This window comes from Mustela nivalis (genome assembly GCF_964662115.1).
Source record: "Mustela nivalis genome assembly, chromosome: X".
Lineage (NCBI taxonomy): Eukaryota > Metazoa > Chordata > Mammalia > Carnivora > Mustelidae > Mustela > Mustela nivalis.
In genome coordinates, this window is record NC_139040.1 from 112,710,748 (window position 1) to 112,720,759 (window position 10,012).

The window sequence follows — 10,012 nt, forward strand, 5'->3', positions numbered from 1 at the left end:
TCCTATCTACATGTTTGGTTGTACAGTTTTTCTCAAAATATAAATATCAACATACATCAATAAATTCTCTGTGCGGCTTACTTATAACTGTTCAACCTACCAATCCACTCTTCTCTTACATTAGTATGGTTATACACAGAAAACTGCTTGAGACAATCTGGATTCTCTACATTTTGTCCATTATCACAGAAATACATCCTAACGAGACTGATTATGTGTTTCAAAATCTGTCCTCTTTAATATTGACGGTGTCTTATTATGACCACTGAAATGAAGGACTTCAAATGACATTTACAAATCATTTCTGACAAATGGCTTAACATGCAAAAAGAATATTACACAGGTCTTAGGCTTCAAAATAGCTTTTGATGATGCACTAGAGAGTATTTTGGATTTAGTGACATAATTAGGATTACATGAGTCTCACAGACCCTTAAAATACATTAGCTTTGTAAGAGTTAAAGGTACAAAGAAAAGGAGGATGTTTAGGGAATGATTTCAAGCCATAAAACATCCAGATACAAAACAGGTCAAGACTGGGTTAGTCAGCATCGTTGTTAGGATGGAGTCTACCTAGCAGTGGAAAAATCAAAATGAAATAAAAGGCAACTCAAGGAGTTTGGTCTATAGAAGAATAAAAATAGTTTCAAGGATTCTATTAATACAAACATCAAAACCCAACTTGCTTACTAACACCCCAAATTCATCTGAAAAATCAAAGTTTTAAATTCCATATTAAGAGGTAAAGCTGGGCGCCTGAGTGGCTCAGTGGGTTAAGCCGCTGCCTTCGGCTCAGGTCATGATCTCGGGGTCCTGGGATCGAGTCCCGCATCGGGCTCTCTGCTCAGCAGGGAGCCTGCTTCCTCCTCTCTCTCTGCCTGCCTCTCTGCCTACTTGTGATCTCTCTCTGTTAAATAAATAAAATCTTAAAAAAAAAAAAAAAAGAGGTAAAGCTTTCTGGTCCCAAAGATTTTTAGAAGTTGATACAAATTCACACTAAGATCACAATAACTGATATTTAGTCTTTCTTATGAATTTATTTTTAAATATCCAATAGGTTCCTTAGATTTTTTTTTTAAAGTGATGTAAGTCCAGTGAAGAATCTTTAGGAAAAAAAGAAAGAAAATTATTTCTAATCCTATCACACAGTATTAAAATCTTTAGATCTTAGCACATATACTTCTGGAATTAATATGTCTGTCTTTCTGTCTCTGAATTTGTGTCTTTCCTTACTGAGCATTCATAGGAAGTAACACAAAAACTTGTGAAAATCTAGTAATTGTGGACAGATATAAGTCTATCACAAGACAATACTGTAAGTCCTATGATTGTTACATAAATCATTTACCACCGACTTTGACATTTAGGAAATGCCAAAAAATATTAGCAATTCTAATTATACCACTCCAATTTGTACCAAGTGCCATGGATTTAAAAGAGAGGTGGCTAACCAGTCTTTTTTGGAAAAATTAGGTAAGGGAGATGTATGTATTTGGAGTTTACAAATGAGCAGGAGGTTTCCAGGTGAAGAGCGGAATGAAGGCTATTCAAGAAGCAAAAGGATAGGGTGCCTGGGTGGCACAGTCAGTAAAGTGTCCAACTGTTGATTTCGGCTCAGGCCCTGATCTCAGAGTCATAAGCTGGAGCCCTGTGTGGGATTCTATCCTCAGTACAGAGTCTGCTTAGGATTTTTTCTCCTTCTACCCCTACCTCCACACCAAAACAAATAAATACATCTTAGAGGAAAAAAAAAAAAAAAAGGCAACAGCATTATGAAATGTAGAAAGCTGGGGAGAAGTTAGAGCATAGAGTTTTTTGGGGGAAAGGGTAGGAAAGAGGGTTACAGATATAGATAGGAGGAAATTACTATGAAGAAATATGTGTTTCTATGTGAAACTGAGCAGTGTGTATTTATTTACCCAGAAACTGAGAAGCATTTGAAGACAAGAATATTTTTTAGCTGATTAATCAATTTGACGGAAGTCCCCTACATAAGGGGACTTAATGTTAAGAAGACAAGATAGGTTCCTTAAAATACCTATAAAAAGTATCGCTTTTGAGATGACTTTGAATTTTCTTTTCGTTAAGATTACTTACATTTATCAGGCTTTATACTATCAAACCATTTCTTTCTCATTTCATTTTGTGCTGATTTGTTTTTCCTTCTATAAAACCATGACAACAATATTTTTTCAAATCAAGCATGTATTTAAGGCATTAACTAAAATCATCTTTTAAGACAATACAAAATGTTTTATCATTTAGCAGTAAAAAAAAAAAAAAGGCTGAGAAAAAAGCTAATAATTTTCTGTGTGCCAACAAGCTAAGTAAAAAAATGGCTGGCAACAAAATAAAAATGAAGCCTTTTGAAATCATCCACTCTATGAAATTTTAATTACCATACTAAAATGACTCTAATTTAACATTTAAGGAAGCTAGCTTTAAATGGTGTGTGTGTGTGTGTGTGTGTGCACACGCATACATGCGTGTGTGTGTGTGTTGTCACCAAAGTAGTTTTGGTTTTTACAGGTCTAGGAAGGATGACTATTCTGCATGAGAAGTCACTCAAGATCTAATTTTAGGCCTTAATTTGCCATACTACTGTTTAGAACTTTGAATGAAAATAAATATGAGATATAAATGACACTTCTTTTATCTCTACATGAGTTTTATTTATTTTTTTTGAGAGAGCGTGTGAGAGTGAGCGGGAGTGTGGCATAGGGGCTGAAAGGGAGAGGGAGAGAGAGAATTTTAAGCAGGCTTCCATGCCCAGCACAGAGCCCAATGCAAGGCTTGATCTCATGACCCTGAGATCATGACCTGAGTAAAAATCAAGAGTCAGACTCTTAACCAAATGAACCACTCAGGCACCCCTCCACGTGAAGTTTACTCTTACTTGCAAAATAGCAATTGTGCTTACCTCTGAGGGGAATCAAATGTATTATTTTAGAACAAATGTAGGGAATGCTGAAATTTATCCTGGTCTTGGCTTGAAAACATGGGAAAAACACCAAGGCAATAAGGACTTCAAGGATTAAGGCAACAGGTGAAATTGAGAACTCAGGGGACGTGTTTAATAGGACATTACATACAGTTGATTTTAAAAAGTTTAGCAAAATGGAAGACAGATTAACGAGGAAAAATACACGTTGAAACATGGAGAGATAAGAAGTAGAAAATAAAGACACAGTCATAAGATATATGAGACATAGTGAGAAAGCTGAATATATGAGCAATTGAAATCTCAGAAAGAAGAGAAAGAATGGGATAAGAGCAATATTTGAAGAAATAATGACTAAGAATTTCCCCCAAATTCATGAAAGACATTAAGTTACAAATTCAAGAAATACCCCAAACACCAAGCAGGAAAAACATTAAGGAAACCACTCTTAGTAAAACTGTCAAAAATAATAAAATCATAAAAGCAACAAAGACTCATTGCCTTTAAGGGAGCAAAATTATGACTGACAATAATTGTTTCAAAATTAGCAGTCAAAATGAGAGATGATAGAATGAGTCTTCAACATATGAAAACAAAAACTACAAGCAGAGAATTTCATACCTAGAAAAATAAAAAGTCCTCTATGGGGCGCCTGGGTGGTTCAATGGGCTAAGCTTCTGCCTTCCACTCAGGTCATGATCTCAGAGTCCTGGGATCAAGCCCAGCGGCATCGGCATCGGCTCTCTGCTCAGCAGGGAGTCGTCTTCCTCCTCAATCTCTGCCTGCCTCTCTGCCTACTTGTGATCTCTGTCAAATAAATAAATAAAATCTTAAAAAGAAAAAGTTAAAAAAATAAAATAAATAAAAAAATTTTAAAAGTCCTCTAAATAGGAAGATAAACACACTTTCAGAGAAACAAAAATTGAGAAGAACCACCTCTAGCTGATATCTAACAATAAAAATACTGAAGTTCTGAGATCAAAACAAACCCATACATAAGTACAAAGAAATAATGAACAACAACAACAAAAATCAAGTGATTATAAATGATTATTGGCTGTTGAAAAATACAAGTGTTGTGGGGTATAGTCTAAAATACATACATGCATTATAAAAATATGTAACAATGGCAACAAAGTATGAGAGGTTAGTGAAGGGATTGAAGTATTTTCAGGTCTGTCACTCTGGAAGTGATTAAAGTACTATATATCATAGATACTAATGAGTTAATGATTGATACTATAATCACTAAAATTAATACAATGTATATGCTGATAAAGGGGAAACAGGCTGTATTAAAAAAAAAACAAAAAACAAAAAAACTAAACCAAAGAAGGTAAGAAAGAAGAAAGAATGAAGAAAAAGTGGAAGAAGTTAGAAAACATATAGTTTGAGAGTTGGTTCAAGCCCAAATATATTAGTAATAACATCAGTAACCAAAAAAATATAAATTACATCAGTTGAATATGGACTGGGTTGTGGTAGAGCAAGTCTGGAATCAAACTGTCCTTGTTTATGAGAGAAATAATGAACACCACACTGTCAGAAAATACCAAGGAAGAGACAGTTCTGAGACACAAAGAAATTAGGCAAATGACGATCTGCATGGCCGGTTGGGGAAAGGACAATAGGAACATAAAGTAGATAGAGTATGTTTAAACCACTCTGAGGGGCACCTGGGTGGCTCAGTCAGTTAATAACCCATCGACCTTCAGTCAGGCCATGATCTCGGGGTCCTGGAACAGGGCTCTATGCTCAACAGGGAGTCCACTTCCCCCTCTCCCTCTGCCCTTCCCCCTGCTTCCCACTGTGCTCTCTGCTCTCTCTCTCTAATAAATAAAATCTTAAAAAATAATAAAAGAAAAAAAAATAAACCACTCAAAGATTTTGTATTAGTTTGCTTGGGCTACACTAATAGAGTGCCGTAGAATGGGTGGCTTAAACAACTGACATTTACTGTCTCACAGTTCTGGAAACTAGGAGCTAAAGGGAAAGTATCATGAACACCGGTTAGTTCTGAGGGCTGTGAGGGAAAATCTGTTCTAGGCCCCTCTCCCTGGTTTGGAGACGGCCATCGTCTGTGTGTTTCTGCACATCATCTTTCCTCTGAGAGTGTCTGTGTCCAAATTTCCTCTTAGCAGAAACGTGCCCATATATTTGACTAGGGCTGGTCCTAAGATCCTCATTTTAACTTACTTATCTTTGTAAAGACCTTATCTCCAAGGAAGGTCACATTCTGAGGCACTGCAGGCACTGGCTTCAACACAGGAGTTTGTAGGCAGACACAATTCAATCCATAACACAATGTTTATCATCAATGTAATGGCTTGAAAATAAAATCTGTTTGAAACCCTCAACAAGCCTATAGGAAATGTAAGTCGGGATCTAAAAATGTGATACCTAAAAAATTAGAGATACCTAATTCCTGTGGGTACTTGGGGGTGAGCAGAATCTACCAACACCAGCGGTGAATCAGGGTAAGGACTTTTATTTGTGTTCAAACCTGGATTCCACGCAAAGAAAAGATTTCAAAACCTTGTAAAGGATCAGTGCAGAAGCCACTGATAGAACTAAAGTGTTAGTGGGATATCAGTTACTATTTCCAAAGAACATAAGATCTGAATTGGTTCAGTTGTTGAAAGAAAGGATATTCACTGTTCCCTTCCCCATGCCCTGAACACCCCTCAAACCCACCTCAAAAATGCTGACTGGATTTCTACAAATCCTTCCAGACACCCTGCTGTTTGAAACACTTTAATGACACAGTAATTGGACACATGCTGACATACAGTGTTATTTTTTAAAACATCTTATGGAGGTTAAATAAACGTTCCAATACCTATGATTCCATGTTAATTTTTACACAATACCACAGCAAGTTACACTTTTCTCCAGAGTGAGCTGTGTACAACCCAAAAGATTTGCAAGATATTCAGTTTGTGTGGAGTGGGAAAAAGCTGTTTGTATTTCTATGTATTTTAATTCTGAAGCAATCTCACCTTTTAAAAATGGATGTGACCTAATAAGATTTCTAAAACGCAACACTAGAGTGGAGATATTACAAATAATTCAAGCACAAAAGAAGAATAAGAAGCGATAGTCCTAACCTTCAGCAAGGGCTTCTCAGCTAAGTCAGGAAGGAAAAACAGTGTCAACCTAATTTTTTCTGACCAGAGTTTAAACAAGTGTAAATAATAGAGAAGACTATTAGAAGAATGAGTTTACGCTTGTTGCTTAGAGTGAATTCGGATCTAATGTTTAAAGCCATAAAAATTTCTTTTTATAATTTTTTTTTAAAAGATTTTATTTATTTATTTGACAGACAGAAATCACAAGTAGGCAGAGAGGCAGGCAGAGAGAGAGGAAGAAGCAGGCTCCGTGCTGAGCAGAGAGCCGGATGTGGGACTCGATCCCAGGACCCTGGGATCATGACCTGAGCAGAAGGCAGAGGCTTTAACTTACCAACCCACCAAGCCACTCAGGTGCCCCAAAAGCCATAAAAAATTCTAAGAGGAGCGCCTGGGTGGCTCAGTCTGTTAAGCGCCTGACTATTTCTGCTTAGGTCATGATCTCAGGGTGGTGAGATTGAGGCCTGCTGCTGGGCTCCACACTGGGTGTGGAGTTGGCTTAAGATACTCTCTGTACCCCTCCATCCGCCCCTCCCCACTCACTCCTACTTGCACTAGTTCTGTCTCTCACAAAAAAAAAAAAAGAGTGAAGATAGTAAACTACAAAGCAACCAAAACATAAAAAAAAGATGTCTATAATTGGAAAGAAAACGCTTTTATGTATATTAATGACAAATAAAATGATTTAAAATAATGTTAAGTTGATAATTACCTTATTTTTCATTTCTGTTTTGGTGTTTTTCTGAAGAAGCATATATTGTTACATTACCATTTCTATATAAAATATAAATAAATAGCTATGCGGATACTGAGGTGCTCTAAAATGTTTCACTAGCATTAGGGTCAAAGAAAAACAGTTGGGAGACTTAAAATCTACATATGCTTTCCTTGTATTTGGAAGTAGATATATCAAGAGAATTTCCAACTGAGATTCTCTTTAAAAAAAAAATCACTTACTTTGACAAAGTGAAACTAGGCAGTATATATTAGTAGGTTTTTAACTTTCACGCTAATTTAAGAAACAAATTCTCTACACATAAAACTAGCTCATTAAATGGATGTAGGACTCAGTAGTGCTTAAAATAAATAACATAGTTGAATTTACTTTTCATGTATCCAACAATATTTACTGAATGTTTGTTACATGTCAGGGACTGTTTGGACTGTTTGGAGAACAGTGAATAGGAGGAATACAGTCCCCATCCTCCTGGAGTTCATGTGCTAGAGGGAATATCCGAAAAATAAATAAATATCATTCTGTCTGATGTGAAATAGAAATGAAATGAAATAGAAATGAGGGTGCAGTTGCCAGACAATGCCGGTGAAGGTAAGTGATACCTCATAGAAGGTGATGGAAAAACCCCTCACTGAGGAGACGGGAGTCCGGCAGGGACCTGAAGGAAGTGTGGTAGGAAGCACAGGGGATATCCAGACATTCCAGGCCTAGAGAAACCAGGTACGACACCCTGTGCTAGACCTGTTCAAATGGGAGCCAGCACACCAGTGCTTGGACTGCAGGGAGTCAGGGTAATAGTAGGAGGCCCAGTAACAGAGAGAAGACTAGACCACAGGCACCCCCTAGGCCACTGTAAGACATTTGTATTAGCTCAGAATGAGATGGAAAAGCTAATGGGGGATTTAAAAGAAAACGAGTGACAGAACTGAAAAGGTCTGACTGGTTTTGAAAGTATTAGAAAGCAAAGACGGCATCATATGTAATCCCCGATGATCGGATATTTTGGTACTTGATATTATGATAACGTCGTTCATCGTGATTTCCTAAATATAAATCAATTTCCAAAGAGCTAGTGATGATGAACCATGTAAAGAAGTCCAATGCTATGGGTCAGGCTAACAAAACAAAACATGGACCCTCACCTTCAATGAACTTAAAATTTATACTTGGGGATTTAAAAGCCAAATACATGAGTATTTCTCTAAATCCATTTTTTAAAAAAAGGATTTTATTTATTTATTTGTGGGGGGGTGGGCAGAGGGAGAGAGAGAGAGCAAGAGCACGCGCACAAGCTGGGGAAGAGGGAGAGGGAGAAGCAGACTCTCCGCTGAACAGGGAGCCCAATGACACAGGGCTCTATCCCAGGACCCCGGGATCATGACCTGAGCCGAAAGCAGATGTTTAACCGACTGAGCCACCCAGGTGCCCCTAAATCCACTTTTATTAAAATGAAAAATATTAAGATTCTTATAAGGGTATACTGAAACCAGTATCAAATGTTTAGTATGTTATTTGGAGGAGAGACAGAGAACTGTGCTCTGGCTTTGCCTGAGGAAGCATCTTGAAAATAGCAAGGAATAAGCAGTGAAAGAATTCTAAGCAGAGACAAAGATAAAAATGCAAGGAACCTTTTGGAATTCCTAGGTACATTTTCTTCCACCTAAAGCATAAATTCCACATGAATATTGAAATATTTCATTAGTGTGATTATTAATTATTGGCTGATTATATTCCTTTGCAAGTATATTATCCAGCTTGTGTCTCCTGACATAGCAATACATTTTTATTTTTAATTATGCTACTGACATAAAAAAAAAATCAGAAGGCGAAGAGAGCAGATGTGTATTCCATGGGATTTAAAGATTAATCTATCTTCCACTGCACCCACTCAGTCTCAGGCAGGAAAAAGCACTTGTTAATGAGTCAGATGATTACCGGCATTAGGTTTATTTAGAGGGATTCCATGTGTGAGGGTGGGCTTGGAGTGAGTACACCCAGAAATGGCAATGTGGATGCCCCCCAACCCCCCTTCAGCATTATTCAAATGGAGTCATGCTGACACCGCTTTGCCCAGGTCAAGTTTATCAGATGTTACTGTTCCAAACCGAAGCTTCCATCTAGATGCTCTTCTAACAGGCACTCATCTTTTAGGTGCTGTTCAGCTGCCCACATGGCAGAGGTAGATGCTATAAAAAGCTGAAACTGAAATAAAGCCATGTACTTGGAAAGTCGATGACAAGAATTCTACTGCCATCAAGAGCATCTTTCCTTCATAGCAGGTCAAATGAGGCTTTAATTCCATTTGTGAAACGCCAGATCTCTGTTGGAGAAATGGCCTTACCGGCTTCCCAAAGCACGCTCAAACACTCTCCCTTCTTTCTTTCCCAGTAACTACTTGATTTTAGACATAAACTGAACAATTTACTACGGTGATCAATGCTATTAACCACTCGTTTGCTGTGAGTGTTGGAGGTTAACAAGCACACTATGCATTTGCCACGGAAAGAAAGAGAACCTTTCTTCTTTTGTTTTCAGATTGCAATATCTGCTCGATTACTTTGTTTTGGCAAAACATCTGGCACACATTAATGAGTCTATTGGTAGATATGTTTACATGTTTCCGATTTTGCATTTTTTAAACTACATTTTCAAAAGTAATTTTAACAGCCTGTCTTACTTTAGGAAATGTGGATTTCAAGAAATGTTTGAGATACGTGATTGTCTGAAAGGGATTTCCACGTTCCATCTCTCTCAGCATTTAATTATAGCCAAGCTTAGGTAATCCTCACTCTCGAACAGATGCGGTGAAAAAAACCATTAACCTTCCCGAATGACTCAAACAGAGCCCCACACAAAAGCTTTCCTGGGGCACTGAATCCTTCGAGATCTATCACCGAGCCCATAGCAGTTATTCCCTGCTTCATACTGGTAGGGGATTCTGAGCATATTTATAGATATTGACATTTGTCTGAGGGTGTAGATTATTTAAGCTTTTTGAGGTTACAGACTCTCTCTTTCCCTCATAATTGTGCAAATGGTCAAATCTATTAACAAACAAAAGAGTAATTTATAGGATCTTCATTGTCAAAACAGATTAAGAACCTACAGAGTCTGGGTGCCTGGGTGGCTCAGTGGGTTAAAGCCTCTACCTTTGGCTCCGGTCATGATCCCAGGGTCCTGGGATCGAGCCCCGCATCGGGCTCTCTG